At 38.5% G+C, this 18,227-nt stretch overlaps 1 pseudogene; it reads left to right on the top strand.

Annotated features, from left to right (window-relative positions):
- The first annotated feature begins 16,440 nt into the window (after positions 1 to 16,440).
- On the top strand, positions 16,441 to 17,282 carry LOC118655727 (annotated as a pseudogene).
- The last annotated feature ends 945 nt before the right edge of the window (positions 17,283 to 18,227 follow it).

The raw sequence follows: 18,227 nt of genomic DNA, 5'->3' as shown, positions 1-18,227 counted from the left end.
GCAGAGGCAGGGCCTGGCAGCCACTCCATGTGGTGAGGCCTGGGGATCTTGTGGCTCTGCACATCACCAAGGAGGCTGGTCCCGGTGTCTCTGCTGCCTCATTCGGAGGAGGCAGGTCCTGGCAGAGGAGGATTGTGGCAGGGGAGGGCAGTTGGGGGCAATTGAGTCAGCAGGGGAGGGCAGTTGGGGGCAATTGAATCGGCAGGGGAGGGTAGTTGGGCGCAATTGAGTCGGCAGGGGAGCAGTTAGGCATCAATCAGGCCAGCAGGGGAGTGGTTAGGGGGCCATCAGGCTGGCAGGCAGAAGCAGTTAGGGGCAATCAGGCAGGCAGGCAGGCAAGCAGTTAGGAGCCAGCAGGCCCAGATTGTGAGAGGGATGTCTGACTGCTGGTTTAGGCCCAATCAGTCCTAGGCCCCTCCCCCCAGCCAGCTCCACCCCCGATCATCCCCCTCCCCCCCACACCAATCAGGGGTGGGGCTGGCCAGCCAACCTCCCACGGCCCCTCCCGTGGCTGCTGACCCTTGACTGGCCTCCCCACCCAATCAGGGGCATAGTCCACTGGCCATTTGTCCAAGGCCTCTCCCCTCAGCCGGCGCGGCCCTGATTGGCCCCAATCGGGATGGGCCGGCCAGCCAGCCAACCTCCTGCCATCTCTTCCTCCCAACAGGCCCAGCCCCAATCCACCCTGATTGGGGCCGGGCCACCTGGACCCTACCCGTGCACGAATTCATGCACTGGGCCTCTAGTACAAAAATAAATGCAAAATGAATTCTAGACTTAAATGTAAGACATGAAATCATAAAATTCCTAGGATAAAATATAGGCAGTTAACTGACACCACTCTTAGTAATAATTTTTTGGATGTTTCTCCTTAGACAAGGGAAACAAAAGAAAAATATAAACAAATGGGATTACATCAGACTTAATAGTTTTTGTATAGTGAAAAAAAACCATCATCAAAACAAAAATGGTGGAAGATATTCATCAATGATACATCTGATAAGAGGTTAATATACAGAATATATAAAAAAACTCATACAACTTAACACAAAAGAAAATACAACCAAGACAATTCAGGCAGAGGACCTGAAGAGACATTTCTCCAAAGAGTATATATAGGAGGCCAAAAGACATATGAATAGATGCTCAACATCACTAATCATCAGAGAAATATTAATTAAAACCACAATGAGATATCACCTCACACTTGTCAAAATGGTTATCAATAAACCAAAGAAGTGTTGGCAAGGATGTGGAAGAAAGGGCACTCTCATGTACTGTTAGCAAAATTGTAAATTGTTGCAGTTACTATGGAAAACAACATGATGTTTCTCAAAAAATTAAAAATAGAACTTCCATATGACACAGCAATTCCCCTTCTGGGTATGTATCGAAAGAAATCCAAAATACTAATTTGAATAGATTATGTTCAAAGCAACATGATTTTTAATAACCAAGATATGGAAGCAACCTATGTGTGCATCAATAGACAGATGAATAAAGATATGGTGCACACAGATTCATGGAATATTATGGGATATAATAAAAATGAAATTTTTCCATTTGCAAAACATGGATGAATCTAGAGGATATTATGCTAAGTGAAATAAATCAGATAGAGCAAGACAAACATCATATGACCACACTTATATTTAGAACCTAAAAAAACAGTGAACAAACAAAACAGAAACAAACTCAAACATATAGAGAACAAATTGATGGCTGCCTGGTGAGAGTGGGGTTCGGTGAATGGGTGAAAAATATAAAGGAATTAAGAAGTACAAATTGCCCATTATAAAAAGTCATGCATATGTAAAGTACAGCATAGGGAATACAGTCAATAATATTGTAATAACTGTATAGGGTGTCAAATGGGTACTAGACTTACTGAGGTGATCACTTTTAAAGTTATGCAAATGTCTAATCACTATATTGTACACCTGAAACTAATATAATATTGTATGTCATCTGTAAATGAAAAATAAAAATAATTAAGTGTATGCAATTAAAGTATGTGCCAAAAAAAGGCCTGGGTCAATAAATTACCATAGGCAAACTGCAGGAAGAAAGATAAGTGAAATTCTGTGTGGTCATATGATGGGGGCTGGTCGGCCGGACCCCACCAGTGCACGAATTCATGCACCAAGCCTCTAGTTAGTGTAGCTTCATAATAGAAAAGGGGATGAGAAAGGCATTCTGGAAAGAAGAGGAGAGTTTGCTGGGTATTAGGCAAAAACAGAGCTAAGAGAAGGAAATGCAAAAAAGGATTTAGGGAAAGTAAAAGGTCCCAGATAATTTTTAGGTTGTGATATATAATTTCTCCCTCAATTCTTCTGCAAAATCTTCACTCGCACCTACATTAACACTACAATGCTTCTAGAGTGAACTCAGAGAAATCTTAAACTAGTCCTAAATTAATCTAAACCTTAGGACTAGACTAACATTTTTGGAAACCTAATTTTACTTAAAAAAATTAAACTTTCGTGGTTATTTTCCAAAGTGAAAATAACATTTTCTAAATAGTCACTAAGTTGTTTCAGCAGTGTCAAATTTTCAAGTGTGGTATTTCATGTTTGGATATTTTCATGCATTTTAAAGTAATTAAATATATAAATCCTCATGTAGTGCATCATGAACTAAATTTTAGACAAAGAGAGATTTAAAAACTGAATAATGTTTAGATTTCTGATTAAGGTGTCACCATCTATTCACACTCTTAATACATTATTTATCTCCCAAAGCACAGTAAGGATAAGTAAAATATAAAATGAGAAATATAAATCTAGAATTGAAATAAGAAAAATATCTTTGTAGTTTCTAAAGAGAATCCCAAAGCAGAGAGAGCTATAGTCACATTCTTAACAATATAATGGCATTCAAGTGCAGAAGGAAAAAAAAGTGTAACTGGAAGGTAAAGGTGATAAGGGTGATTGCGGCTTGGTTTGCTGAGAAAAGTCAGCAGTTAGATTTGTGCCCTTCTGTTTAACAAGTTTTTAAAAATATAGCCATCCTGAAATTCTTCCTGGAGCTTCAGTTTATACACAGAAAGAGCCTTCTCTATGCATTTTAGACATTTCTTATGAGATTATTTTACTTCTTTCTGAAATTTATCCTTTAGAAAAGAGTTTCCTAGATGGAGTTTCATGAATGGCTTGCAGATGTGCATGAGATGTTGCTAACCTTATACCTTAGTGTGGCACACGGAGATCAGAAATATTAGAATCTATAGGCAGCCATTTAGCCCTAAGATCCCCATCTACTTACGTTAGAATACAGCAGGAATATTATTTTTTTTTATTTTATATGTATACTGTAATTTAAAAATGGTTGGAAATCAAAGTATTAGTTCCCCTTAAAAGCCTCATTATTAGATTGCTGGGGCTGCCATAACAAAATACAACAGACCGGTGGCTTAAAAAGGAGAAATTTATTTTCTCACAGTGGTAGAGACTGGAAATCCAAGATCAAGGTTTTGGCAGTTTTGGTGTCTTCTAAAGGCTCTGTTCTTGGTCTGCAGATGACCATCTTTTTACTGAGTCTTCACAGTGTCATTTCTGGCAGTACACATCCTAGGGGTCCCTTTGCATGCCCAAATTCCCTCTTCTTTTAAGAACACCAGTCAGATTAGTTCCCATTCTAATAGCATCATTTTAACTTAATCTCCAGGGTAAGCAGAAGGAAATAATAAAGATCAAAGTAGAAATAAATGACATAAAGTATATTTTTTAAAAAGTACAAAAGATCAATGAAACCAAGAGCTGGTTCTTTGTAAAGATAAACAAGATTAACCAACCTTTAGTCAGACTCACCAAGAAACAAAGAGGACCCAAATAAATAAAATCAGAAATGAAAGAGGTAAAGTAACAACTATCATCACAGTAATACAAAGGATTATAAGAAAATACTATGAATAACTATATGCCATGAAATTGGACAATCTAGGTGAAATGGACTAATTCTTAGAAAGACAGAAGGATGAAAGGGAAAAGGGAAAGAGAAAGTTGAGGAAGTAGCAAGGGAAGGCTGCACTGTTAAAAACATAAAGAATGTCTGAAAAAGGAATGAAAAAGCTGTCACAGCTGGAAAATGAGGCCTCACTTTGACATTTACCGAAGTGATGACTTCTACAGGCCCCCTGAAATTAACTGAATTTTATTTGTAACATTTACCTTGCCTACCTTGCCAGAACATCAAATTCTATTGGTCACACCCATTTGTGGGACAGATTTATTAATGATTCTGCAGAACAAAGTGGGTTCTGATGTCATCTCTATATTTCTACATTTAACAATTACAATAAAATCAATGAAATATTTGTTTTATATTGCATAGACATTGTCTTTTTTTCATGTGAAAAATGAGAGAATGCTTTATTCAAAGTATAAAACCATAAGGAATAAAATAAAAGTGCTAGAAAGTCTTTTTCATTCAATTAAGTGAACTCTCCACTGGAAGATGATACTCTCACTGGCATAACTGTCATAGATTAATGGCAGTTTTTTGATGAAACCATTGATAGAGGATTGTTCTAGTTTTTAATAAAGTCCTGATGCATGAGTACTCTCCCAACATAGCTCTTTTGTAGCATAGTTTATTTTTCCCTGTTTGCATCATTTATTTTGTTATCCAAATAATAATTCTCTCTGAAGTACTCTTATATAATAGTATAGATCTAAGATTGCTAATGGATTTTTAAATGTCACAGTTTTTTAAAACTTTGTCATTAGTATCTAAAGTTAAGTATTTATCCATTAATAAGGATTCTCTGACCAGAAAAAGACATTTATGTTGTGAATACTTTTATTATGCAAGAAAGTAAGGCCTTCCCAATATTCTGTATAAATAATACTATCAGTAAAGTTTTCCAAGACCTTCAGTTAAAAAAAAAAAAAAAAAAAAAAAAAAAAAAAAAAAAGCTTCACTACAACTGTAATCATCAGGATCAGATCGGATCATCAAGTGAGAGATATATGTTTTCAGAAGCAAAAGCTGATTTTGATTGTTAAGGTAGAAAAACGTCATTTTTTTTTCTTTAGTTTAAAACCTGTAAAACGTATTTTTCATGTTTTTTCCCCTTTTTATCTCTATCTGTTCAGAAGAAAAATGATTATTGTCAGTAGGTGCTAAGTACCTCAGGAAAAGTAAATCCCTTGACAGAATGTGCATCTGCCGGATAAGGGAAAATGATGAACTCAAGTCATTTTACAGAGGTTTCCAAAACAAACCAGAGAAAGACATCCAAGATATAGTGAATGAGTTTCTGTGAAGATAAGGCCACAGTCCTGTGCTTTAAGGGAATGAGACCTGGTAGAAGCAGGCTATAGGTAACAGGATTAACAACAAATTTAATCAATTCCCACTTTAGGGTTCCCAAATACACTGAAAAAGTGTTTAAATGCTTTTATTATACTAACATTTAATTTAATAAAATTTCTGTGGTTTGTACTGCTTACAGGGAGAAACATGTACATCAAAGGTGATGATCAGTATGGCAGCATCCAGAATGACACTACGTGACACTATTAATTCAGTTCCTAGAGTTCCCCTGCTATACCAGGCACTAACCCTTTAGTTACTGGATAATGGAGACTTAGGGAATCCCTGGTAGAAAAAAATTGGTAAATATATACAAATTTCAGTGATTTATTATCAGTGCCTTCTACTTGATTATAGGCCCCACTCCATATTTAATTTTGTGCATATTTGTTCATTCTAATAAATACTGGAACACCCCTACTCTCTTCCCACACCTACCTTCATCATGCCTCATAAATATTTGCTCAGCATTTTTCACCCCTTATCTATTTAATATGCAAATAAATATGCAATGAGGGTAGTGTTTTGAGCCAGAGAAGAGAATCAAAATGTGAATACTCATGTCATAACTCCCATTACACACATACATCTTTAACGTGATTATCGTAATTGAGATAGTTATGCCTGATGGGATCTTTGCATGTAATAGGTGCTGACTGCGGATTTGGGAAGAAATTAACAGAATATAGCCATGTCTGGAAAGAGTTCTTCTAGATATCTCTGCCTCAGTGCTATATTACACTGTTTAATCAGCCATGGGTTATAGCCAAGTATCAGTCTTGGGAAAGAATTTTTAACAAATCAAATTCCTTTGAACTCGCAGATGTTCACGGCACACATTCTAGTAATGGCACTACCTTTTTCCTTTTTTTAACCCAAACTCCTAGGATGGTAGAGTCAGTGCAAAGCCAGAGGGGTGGAGCTAAGAGTGTACTAAAATCATTCAGTAAACACTCCTCAGTACCTATATGTGCTGACACTAAATCACTCAAAATCCTTTTGAGAAGTAGGTAAGGTAGGAATGTATCAGCACTGGCCAGCCATTGGAGATGCTAGACAGACAACATAACTATAATGTAGTAATGTTAAGTACTATAATAAGGATAAAAGTTTGGGGTATTAGCTCTATGGGCAATACAGGAGGATAGCCTATTCAAGGACAGGATAACTAGGAAATGCTTTTTGGAGGTGATGATGCTGAACTGGGTAAGTACCAGTGAGCCCCTCAAAGGGAAGGGGAAAAGGGTGTTCAAGGCAATGACTGTTTCACATAGTTGTAAAGGAAACAGGCTGTGAAGTTATAAAGGGATATGGAGGATCTGAGTCTGAATTCCCTAGTTTAATAACTATTGGGTCTGGCCATATAACTTTTCTTCTAAGCATCTAATTACTCATAGGCAGCCTTGGAGATAATGAGCGAGTGAGAGAGAAAGAGCATTCAGCAGCATGCAAAATTTTGGTGACACATTCAGCGAACTGTAATTATTTCTTATATATATGGAGTGAAAAGATTCAAATGAAGTATGATAATCCAGGCAGAAAAGAGAGTTGAGGGCTAAAAGAACTTGTGGTAGAAATTACTAGTTGCAGGGTGTTATTTCTGGAGGCAGATACTGAGGTAGAGTATAGAGTACAAGATGTTCCTAAGAGATCAAAACTTATTAAAGAAAAAATAAAGCAGGACGAGGCAGAGAAAGAAGTCAAGCTGTGAGGCAAGCCAGTGAAGTATGAGTGCTCTCAAGTAAGCATTGTCTCTGAGAGTTGTAGCAGTTGTAACCAGTGAGCTGAAATGGCCTGGTCTTTATCCCTCTGCCCCACTTGGTTATGTGGGTTGCCTCAGGTAATCAGATAGAAACCTCCTTGCAGTTGGACATCAAATCCTTCCTTGAAGGAGACATCTGGTAGGCACATCACTGCATCTACCAAAATAGTGTTCCCTCATAGCATGTCTTTCTCCTCTTCTGAGTGAATGAAAGAGGGCCCTTCTCAGCTCCCTTGCAGTTGGCTGGGCATCTGATTCTTTGTAGACAATGGAAATCCCCTGTGTGAGTTTTCTGTCCTCATCCTACATTATGTTCACAAAGGAGACTGCATGTTCCAGATGGTGCAGCTGCAGGACAAAGGAGCTTCCATCTGCAGGCTTGGCAGAGAGGCTACAAGGACATGATTTAGAAGAGTTCAAACATAATGAGGAATTGTTACAGGTTCTTAAGGAAGCTGTTGACATGATTAGATTTGCCTTAAGGGAGATCTATTTGGCTAAAATATGCAAAATTTGTGAAAATGGATGAGGCTGGAAGCAGACAACTTATTAGTAGCTGTTTGAATGAGATGATAAGGAAAAGGGATTTAGAGTCAAGGGAAGAAATGAACGCTACAGTTAGGGGTTAACTATATACTATTAGATAACAGAATGGATGGAGGACAGAGTATGCAGTCTGAGGTGTGAGGTTGGTGTCATTTATTGTATTTCCATTCGAGTGTCTTGGATAGGACAATAAAGCAGCTAATACTTACTAAATGCTTGTATATCAGCCACTCTGCTAATCACTTTGCATGCATTGTCCCATCTTCTCAACAGTCACTAGGTATCCCTTCTACTTTTCTGGCAGAAACTCCACTTTATTTAGGAACTAGTTTTTCATGTATCTTTAGGGGGGCTTCCCTATCTCCAGGGGGGAAATGTTCATTTGTCTATGCCAATCATTATAATTCTATTTCCATTATCAGTGATTTGTTAGAGTCATATGACAAAACAAACAAACAAAAAACAAGACAATGAAGAAAAAGAAAGTCTAGTGAGAGACATCTGTGATCATTTTTCTCATAATTCAAAAAGGGGAAATAAAATAGGGACTGGCTTGTTCTGCCTGTGGGCACTGCCATGTGAGGCCCTAATGCTAAGAGCTTCTGTATGTTTTTCGGGTCAAAAAGGTAAATTTGGAGTGAGATCTCTCACATTATGGAGCCAGAGTTAACCAACTCTGATATAGCCACCCTTGGGACATGTTTTGCGAGGTAGCACATTTTCCTAATAGTTTAAGTCACTTTTAGTTTATTCAATTACTTGTACCTAAAGACTCCTAATGATATAAATACTTGTATTTCGGTGTTGTTGTCAATGTTTCGAGGAGGTCATAGGAGAAGTAAGGGAATAGCCCAAACTCTCTAGACATAACAGCAAGAATGGGAGATTCTCTCACAGATTTGGGAAGATTAAAATTTTAAATGCAAGTATTTGGGAAGAGAAGTTCTAAAATTTTTCCTGAGACCTGACCTCAAGCTTGCACAATCCCAAGTTTTCTTCTCATTTGTAAGACATCCATTGTTTCATTGAATTACAGCTTTTGTTTCAAAATCACAGCTTTTTTCCTAACTTCCTCCTATGATCCTTAAATATTTCACTGTTCCACTCAACACTTTAGATGAAGAGTGTCATTAGCTCTGAATGGCTGTTAGTGACTACTGAAGAACCAAGTATAGAAAACTAAATTTTCATTAATGACTGATGTGCAATTTTGTGACATCTAAAGGGTCCTAGGCTCTGCAGATCCCAGGACTGAAATAACTGTTACTGTGGCTACAGACTTTTCAGGGACTGTATTCTGTTGAACAGAAGACACAACAATCAAATTCCCAGATTGTCTTTTGCTCCACAGTCTCATTAGTGGCTCAGGTGAGACTATTCTTTTCAGCAGGATATAAATGTTGATGTTTTTTTCCTGCAACAAAACAACCTATAATAGCATAACCTTTAAAAAATGCATTTTAATTTTAATTTTATGGTAGCTGTCTAATGAAGGCAAGATATTCATGAAGGGTAAACAAAACTAGAAAAATCATGCATTCCAAACCAAAAAAGAAATCAGAGAATGTTAAGCAAATCTTAACTTTAACCAAATCTTATTTTGCTGAGTTTTCTTTCTTTAGTTGTAAGTTGAGTATGAAAGCATAGAGAACAATAATATCAATACATTTTCTTAGCATGATGCTATAATTTCCAAAATGAAACATGGTATTAAATGCCAATTCCTCTACTTGAGATTTAGAACCCATATCTTCTCACCTTTCTCAGACTGTTCTCGAACACTTCCACTCTTGCATCAATGATTTCTCAATTCTTGATGGAATATTACCAACAGCATACAAACAAGCACTAATATATATTTTTTAAGAAAACAAAATCTCTCTGTACCTTGCCCTGAATTATTTTCTTATCACTGCCCATTTCTCTCTTCCCAAATTACTGCAAACTTTCTTGACAAACTTAAGGTCACCTTATTATTGTCTCAAACCACTTCAATCAGGTTTCCATCCTCTCTATTCCAGAGAGAAATCTTGTCAAGGTCACACAAAAAAATTGTTTAATGGTTACTGATCTTTCATTATCTTAACTGGACCTCTCTGCAGTTTTCAGCATAGTTGCTAAACTGTCTTCCTAAAACTCTCTCATGTCTTTCTGTCTGGGACCTTCACACACTTGACTGAGTTATATTATTAGCTGCTTCAACTCAGTCTCTTATGCAGTTTCCTTTTCTCCTGCTGAACCACCAAATGTCCTGGGATCTCTCATCTGCCTTAAATATGTTTTTTCTCTAGGTGATATTTTTTCAAGCCTATGGCTTAAAATGGTACCTGTTTGCTATTACTTCCACCTCTATTCCTTAAGCTCCTAACTCGCCCTAGAACAACAGACTCATGGGTCCAACACCCAGCTTGATACCATGTCCAAAGATGTTATAATAAACATTAAAACAGCCAAGACAGAACTTTTGATTGTCCATCGGAACCAACCACCAAGCTAGCTCTTACCTCAGATTAACATTTTTTTATAAACAACACCATCTAATTTCTTAAGCTAAACTCTTAAAGATGGTCCTTGTTTTCTCTCTGTCCATCAGATATCTGCAATTCCAAGTGTACATATCACAATCATCAACATATTATGTACAATTTGCCTTTAAAACATTCTCTAAATCTATCTTCTTGCTCCTCATTTCTACTATGAAAACTATCACTGATTGCCCAGGTTACTAACAGCACCTTAGCTAACTTACTAGTTTCCATTCTTCTCCAAGATAGTTTTGCTTTTACTTACTCACTTCATGGAAGTACATATTATTTATATATTATTTATATGCAATAAGAAGCAACTATCTTAAGGTTATAATTTGATGAGTTTGTCAAACACCCCTTATAATCATCACCCCAATCAACACATGTAATATTTATGTTATCCCCAAATTTTGATTGTAACTATTTGCATTTTACCCTTCCTCAACTCTCATCCAGGGAACAACTAATATGCACTCTATTACTATAGATTAATTTTACCTGTTCTTAAATTACATGTATATGGGTTCATATAGTGTCCTCTTTTGTATCCTTGGTAGCACAACATAATGTTTTGAGATTTATCAATGTTGTGTGTCTAAGTAGTTCATTCATTTTATTGTTTGAATATATCACAATTTGTTTAAGAAAATATCAAGACAATTTTATGACTTTAGAGGATAAAAACACTAAATAGGCCATAATAAATATAAAAACCATCACAATGAACTCCCCCAAATTAATGAACTTTAGAATCCAGACAGATAATGCTAAAAATTCACCAAATAAACCACCCATTCTAAAAATCATATAATCAAGAAGATGTATACTTATAAGCCCATTCTCCAATGGGGAAGTCCTAAAGTATAGTAAATAGTTTAAGCATAATTAGTGGACAGTGAGCTTATGGGAAACAAAATTGTGCTTTCTGGAAAGTTAATCACACAAAGGTGACTTAGGTTTAAAATGAAAAAAATCACTAGGAACTCCTTACATAAAATTACCAGGTATCTGAAGCATCTGCATTAGAGATGATTTTCTTTTTCTCAAGATAAGGAATGGAAAACTGTCCTAGAATATTTCTAGGTAATGCAATCAGTCAATACTACTGTTGTCAGGAAATCCTACCAGCTTTAGTAAGTTATGTGTGTACTTTTAAAGTCGTAAGTCTTAAAGTCATTAAAGAGTCATTTCCACCATATGCCTCCAATGAATGTAAAATCATATGACAGGTACCCCCAAAAAACCTATTCAGTTATTATTTTAGTTATGCATTAATTTATTTCATGTTGACTGTAACTTAGTCTATACATTTCAATTATGTATAGAAATTGTTGGGTGACTTAGTCTATACATTTCAAATATATCCTGCTGATTGATATTTTATTCACCATTTTTATCATTAGTAATTTTTTGTAGAAATTTCAACTAAATTTGTGGATTTAATTTTATTTAAAGATTTTTTCAGTTTTTGCTTCATATGCTTATGAGTTATTATGTACATAAAGATTTATAATTGCTATATTTTCAGGATGATGTAACACTTTTATCTATATGAAATGCCCCTCTCATCTCTGTTAATATCCCTAGTCCTGAGGACTTCTTTGGTAGTAAAGTATATTTTTCCATCTTATTACTATTAAACTATATCTTTATAGTTAAAATACATTTTCCGTAGATGACACACAGCTGGATTTAGCTTTTTAGTCTATTGTAATATTCTTTGGCTTTTATTTGGAAAATTCAGAGCATTCATAATTAATCTAATTATTATATGGTTGTTTTTAAGTGTACCATTGGGCTATTTGTTTTCCATTTGTTTCAAATATCTTTTGTTCTTTTTCCTTGAATTATTTTTGACTAAATATTTTCATTATTCAATTTTTCTTTACTATGCTTTTACTAGCAGTCACTTTTAAGTTTACATAGAAATTCTAAAGTTTGCAATATGCATATTTACCACAGTATCTTTAAGTAATATTATGCCACTTCAGATATAATGTAAGCAAAATTACTAACAGTATACTTCTATTATACCCTCCTTTTCTATATATATATATTTTTTTAAATATATTTTATTGATTTTTTACAGAGAGGAAGGGAGAGAGATAGAGAGTTAGAAACATCGATGAGAGAGAAACATCGATCAGCTGCCTCCTGCACATCTCCTACTGGGGATGTGCCCGCAACCCAGGAACATGCCCTTGACCGGAATCGAACCTGGGACCTTTCAGTCCGCAAGCCGATGCTCTATCCACTGAGCCAAACCGGTTTCGGCCTTTTCTTTATATTGTTATGGCAAACTTTCTACACTAGATGTCATAAACCCCACAAATATATTAATTTTATTTAAACAATGTATTTTAAAGATATCAAAAAATGAGGGAATTTTTTATTTACCACATAGTGACTATTCACAGCATTTCATATCTCACTGTGAGTCAAGCCTTCTCTCTGTGTCTGCCTCTCAAATCTTGCCACTCATTGTAATAACTGCACTTACTTTGCTTTGGACTGCTAAGCACCACCATCTCATCTTTGTTATTTTGAGGTACAATCCTATTAATTGCTATCAGGCTGCTCAGTTCTCTTAACAGCACAGTCTCATTCCTACACAGGGACAGCTACTGCATTATGTTTAAGGCTTATTTGCAGAATTGTGTCTATATCTGTAGTATACATTTGCCATTTTTAATACAAAATGGCAAGTCTGGGTTTCTAATTCTACCTTTATTATAGCTGGTAGCTTGCCAATATCAAGATTCTGGTAGCGATGAATTAGATACGCTTAGATGGCAGGTCCTATTTTGCACCCACAGAACACTATACTTGCACTTTATAGCAATTTCCACAAATATAGTGAGTTAGATGTACAGGGGTGTGAAAAAGTAGGTAAGAACACTGGTCCAGAGTGTACCTGAATATTGCAAGTAGATTACAAGAATGAATAAATAATGAAGGCCGGTAACTTAAGCACTTACGAGATTGTACCTCAGTGCACTGTGCCACTGTGACATTCTTTTGCGTTAATAAAGCTATTGTAATAATCATAACCTGCATGTCTTTTTCCATACAAACAACTATAAATCTACTTTTTCCTACCCCTGTTACTGAGTTCCTTAGCATTTTTTACTCTGGTTCCACAAGGATTGAGACTATGTAGACCCATTTACCACTACGAATCTTATGCCTAGTAGTATGCACTAAGAAGCCACTCAATAAATTTCTAATAAAATTGTAGACATGAACATATTGAGCTTGCAATTTTGGGAAACACAGCTATGGAAAAATAGAACTTTTCAAATATTTACCAAAGAAGAATTTTAGACAGATTAGCTTGAGTTTAACTGCTAGTAAAACAAAAACAAAAACAAAAACAAGCAGTGATTCACAAATAAATAGTATTTAGAAAAAAAGAGCCAACTTTCTTTGAAAAAGCATGTAGATTTTTGAAGCTAAAATCCTTAGTAGAAAGAACAGTCTTTGTGAGAACTAACTGCAGTTACAACCAGTTAATAAAACTTCTAAACATGTCCAATATTGAAAGCCCTCAATGCTCTAAGACTTAGAGTCTAAGTCACAATTTAGTGACATACAAGCACATTTCTAGAAAAGATATAGATTTTGAGGAAAAAATGTGACAAGTATAAGCATAGTATTTTCTTAAACAAATACCAATTTTATGTGCACTGAATAGAAAAGGCAAAGTTCTGTGAAGAATTATTAGTGAACACTTTTTGGTTTAATGAAATAAGAAATGAAATTTTACTGACACTAATAATTATTAGAATGCTAAAGTGCCAGTGGCTAAGAAAGTGGTAAGGGTTATTACTTATATTAATATGTTAATTATTTTAATATACATATTTTCAAAAATGCAAAGGAAAATATAAACAATTAATTTCAAAGTCTAAGATTTTTGTTGTTAATCATGAAAATTAACTAAACTCAGATTTGTTCATCCCACTTTTGTTTCATCTTTCCACTGAGTCTCTCATTTAGTTGACTACTGGTGAAGCTGTAATACTGGTTCCTATAAGAACACATTTAATGGAAGAAACTGGGGCCTATAAAAAAACTAAAATCGATGTTTGGCCTAAGTTACGATATGAACACAAATCTCCATTAGCCAAAGGACAGTGATAAATACAACAAGCCCATCAGGGACTCTGAAAATTGGTGACTCAATAGGCTGATTTAAATAGGGATGACTCACATTTCAGTAAATCTTTATTACTGTGAGCAAATCAGGTTGTAACATTTTAGTGTTCTTAGAAGAAATTGGTTATTGATTATAAACAAAAGTCATAGAATTTGATACAAACATAATGAAATGAGAAGTTGGGAAGTATCCTTCATGTTAATGGCAGTTGACACTGCCATGGACCTTCTTTTGAAGTAATTCAGATAGACTTTAATGGGATTTTCTCCCACAAGAAACATTTCCAAACTTGAAATTTACAGTGTTCATTCCCTGTGATGTGTGGCAGGATTTATTTTCTGTAGTAATGGCTTTAAGCCTATAGAGCTTCCTTTAGTTTTGGACTTATGACCTCCTTGTTCTAATTTCTTTCTTAGTTTATGATTAAATGGAATAGCACATATAAATCTTCACAATTAATCATTAATTTCTTCTAGGCATTTCTCCTATGCAGTCTCAAAGTAATTTTCAGACATATAGTTTTACATGTGCCAGCAACTTGTCTTTCAAAAACACTAAGCAAAATATATCTTTTGCCCTATCTTTAAATTTCTAATTATAGTTCAGTTTTTCATGACATTTCTTTTTGCATTAGATGTCCCATACCAACTAACAAGAAACATTTTTAGTATTACAACAAAGAGTTGGAAAATATTTTTTAAAATAACTTATTTTTAATAATGAGTATACAAATGGCTCTACATCTGAAATCTAAATGGGATTCTCCCCGTTATTACCTTAAAACACAGAAACTATAAATAAAATAAAATCTAAAATAAATATCCTTATAGGAAACAATTTATCAAGAAATTGGCTTATATTTATGCTTTAACTACAAATTCTGTGTCAGCTTCAGAAATAATTTTACTTTCGGCAGAAATGCATCAATATGAAAATATAACCTGAGCTCAAGTTTTCGTTGTTAAATTAAAATGTAGAAATATCGTGTTAATCCTAATATATAAGAAGCCAGGTGTCGTCACGACCTAAAGGACAGGATGGACGACCGAACAGCAGGCTAGGGAGCTGAGGGAGCAGGAGCTGATCAATTGGTGGCAGTGGTGACTGGTGAGTGGCTGGAAGGCAGACCTCTTGGTCCCTCCTCCTGGCCCTTAGACTCTAATCCAGTGGTTCTCAACCTTCCTAATGCCGCGACCCTTTAATACAGTTCCTCATGTTGTGGTGACCCCCCACCATAAAATCATTTTCGTTGCTACTTCATAACTGTAATTTTGCTACTGTTATGAATCATAATGTAAATATCTGATATGCAGGATGTATTTTCAGGGTTCGCGACCCACAGGTTGAGAACCGCTGCTAATCAATTGGTGGCGGAGGCGGGGCAGAACTGGGGATTGGCTTCTTTAGTAGTCCTGCAGGTTCAGTCTCAAGAGGACAGCCAGTGCTGTTGGCCTCCTGGAACTCGGCTTTGGGCACTGCGGCCTCTTCCCCTCCCTAGACACACCACAAGGAAGAAAGGATACCGCCAGCAGCGCCAAGGGCGACCAGCTGTGACTGCTCTCTCCATGCTTCCTCCAGGTCACTCGAGCCGGCCCCAACCCGCCCCGCTCCAGATGAAGTGTGATCACTGCACACATAAGGAATGTGGTAAAAAAAAAAAAAAAACAAAAAAAACGATGACCAAGGGCCCACTTCCATGAGCTCTCGGGAGCCTCCAAGCGCTGGAAACCCTATTTTAGGGGCTTCAGGTGAGCAGGGAACGCGGAGGAGTCAAGAAACCTCCCTCAAGGTCAGGCCCTCAGTCTGATCACCGATCCATCTGTCCTGCCATCCGCCAACACCCGCCTCCGCAGAGAATGAGAGGACAAAGGGAGGGGGCGTTTCTGCAAACCCCAGAGGGAATCCAGGGTCCCAGGTACTCTGCCCCGCCCACTGACACTTTCGGTTTCTCCCCAGTAAGAGGCGCCACCTGAGAGACCCTGGGCAGGCACCTGGAACAGCTACCTCTCCGTGTTTGCCTGTTCGTCTTTGTGTCTGTCTGTGTGTGTCAGGCTGTCCCTGAGCTTGCCTCCACTTCTAGAACTAATCTTCCAGTATAGCGACAACACGCAAACCCTCATCCCTTTCCTATGACAAGATACTTGCCCCCCACAGGCTACACCCATTCGCCCCCTCCTCCCTACCCTGTGACCACTGGGTACCCGGATCAGGTGCAGCATCCTGGGCCCGGACCAGCGCCAGCGCCCACCCATGTGCCTGCCCCTGCACCCGGCTTTGCTCTCTTCCCCTCCCCCGGTCCCAGTGTCCTGGGGCCTGCTGCCCACCTCTTGCCACCGCCCTGGGTGTCTTCTGGCCTTGAAGTCTTGGTGCTGATTGATCAGATCCTGATTCACCAGAGGGCTGCGCAAGCGGAAACGCTCCTAGGCTGGGAGACAAGTAACCAGTATGAACTGCGTTCAGGGGCTAGGCAGCCCCTGGGTCAGGCAGCCCAAGAGAGCAACTGCTGTGCACATCTGTGCTGCAGGGCCCGCCGGCCCCTTTGTGTCCGTCTGGTGGACCCCAGGGACCGAGAGATGGAAGTACAGTCGCCACCAGGCACCACCATTGGCCATGTGCTGCAGACCTGGCATCCCTTCCTCCTCAAGTTCTCCATTCAAGATGCCGATCACCAATGATCCTGCAAGTGGTGGGGCCCTGCTGGACCTGTGGCTGTAGTACAAACACCAACTTTGAGGTGAAGACTCCGATGAGTCCCACAGTGTGGGCCACATTAGCAAGCAGTGGCGGGGGGAGAGGGGGGTGTGGGGTGCTGCTCCAAGAAGCCCTCATGGATGCAGATAACTTTGGCTTGCAGTTCCCGCTGGATCTGGACATGAGAGTGAAGGCTGTACTGCTGGGAGCCACATACCTCATTGACTACACGTTCTTCGAGAAGCAAGGAGGCACTGGGCCCTCTGCTACCACCAGTTAGACAGCATCTCAGGGAGAGGACCATCACCTCAGCCAGAACTCAAGATGGTCACCTGGCCTGGCCTGGACCCTCCTCAGAGGTAGCCCCTTTCCTCCATGTACACTGCAGAGGAGAGACAGGGGTGCCTAAGAGGCTGGGGCTATGGTGCCCCATCCCTACCCTACTCCGCTGGCCTCCTTCACCTGTGGCCCCCACAGGAGGGTATGTATGAGAGCCCTTCCCCTGCAACCTCTCACCACTGTCTCCGGCCATCCCTCAGCACACAGGCATATCGGCTTTCAAACTTGCCCTACTCATTTCCTCTCACCCCCTTCCAGGGCCTCTGCTCTGGATGGGGCCTTTGGAATCCAGGGCTCTGGGGTTTTACAACAGAGCTGGGGTGGGAAAGGGTAAACAGCACCAAATATGTCTGATATGCCACCCACCTCTGCCTCAGCTTGACCAATTAGTTCAGCCTCAGAACGTGGCACTCACAGGGGATCCCTACTTCCCCAGCAATGGCTCTCCGGCCTTGTCCCCAGTGCCAACCTCCTCCCCCCCTTGGCCCTCCGCACACCTGGTGCTTGCTACAACAGCTCCGTGTGCCTTACTTAACCACCCCTTCCTTCCCAGTTCCTACAAATGAGGCTGCATCTTTGTATGTTATATTCATATAAACTTTGTAACGTTTTAGAAACAAACAAACAAAAACGATGACCAAACAGAATGCTGTAGTCAACGTCCAGAGTCCGGCTCAGGAGAACGGAGAGAAGGGAGAATTCCCTAAGTTGGTCGATGCCAAGAGATTTCTGAATGACTGCCTGGCATGTGACAGTTGTGTGACCGCAGAGGAAGGAGTCCAAGTTTCTCAGCAGAACACCAAGGACTTCTTCCGTGTTCTGAAACTTAATAAGAAATGTGACACCTCACAGCACAAGGTGCTGGCAGTGTCCGTGTGTCCTCAGT

Source organism: Myotis myotis, unplaced genomic scaffold (genome assembly GCF_014108235.1).
Source record: "Myotis myotis isolate mMyoMyo1 unplaced genomic scaffold, mMyoMyo1.p scaffold_m19_p_5, whole genome shotgun sequence".
Classification (NCBI taxonomy): Eukaryota; Metazoa; Chordata; class Mammalia; order Chiroptera; family Vespertilionidae; genus Myotis; species Myotis myotis.
Note: the sequence above shows the minus strand (reverse complement) of the source record. Positions and strands in the feature narration are given on the sequence as shown.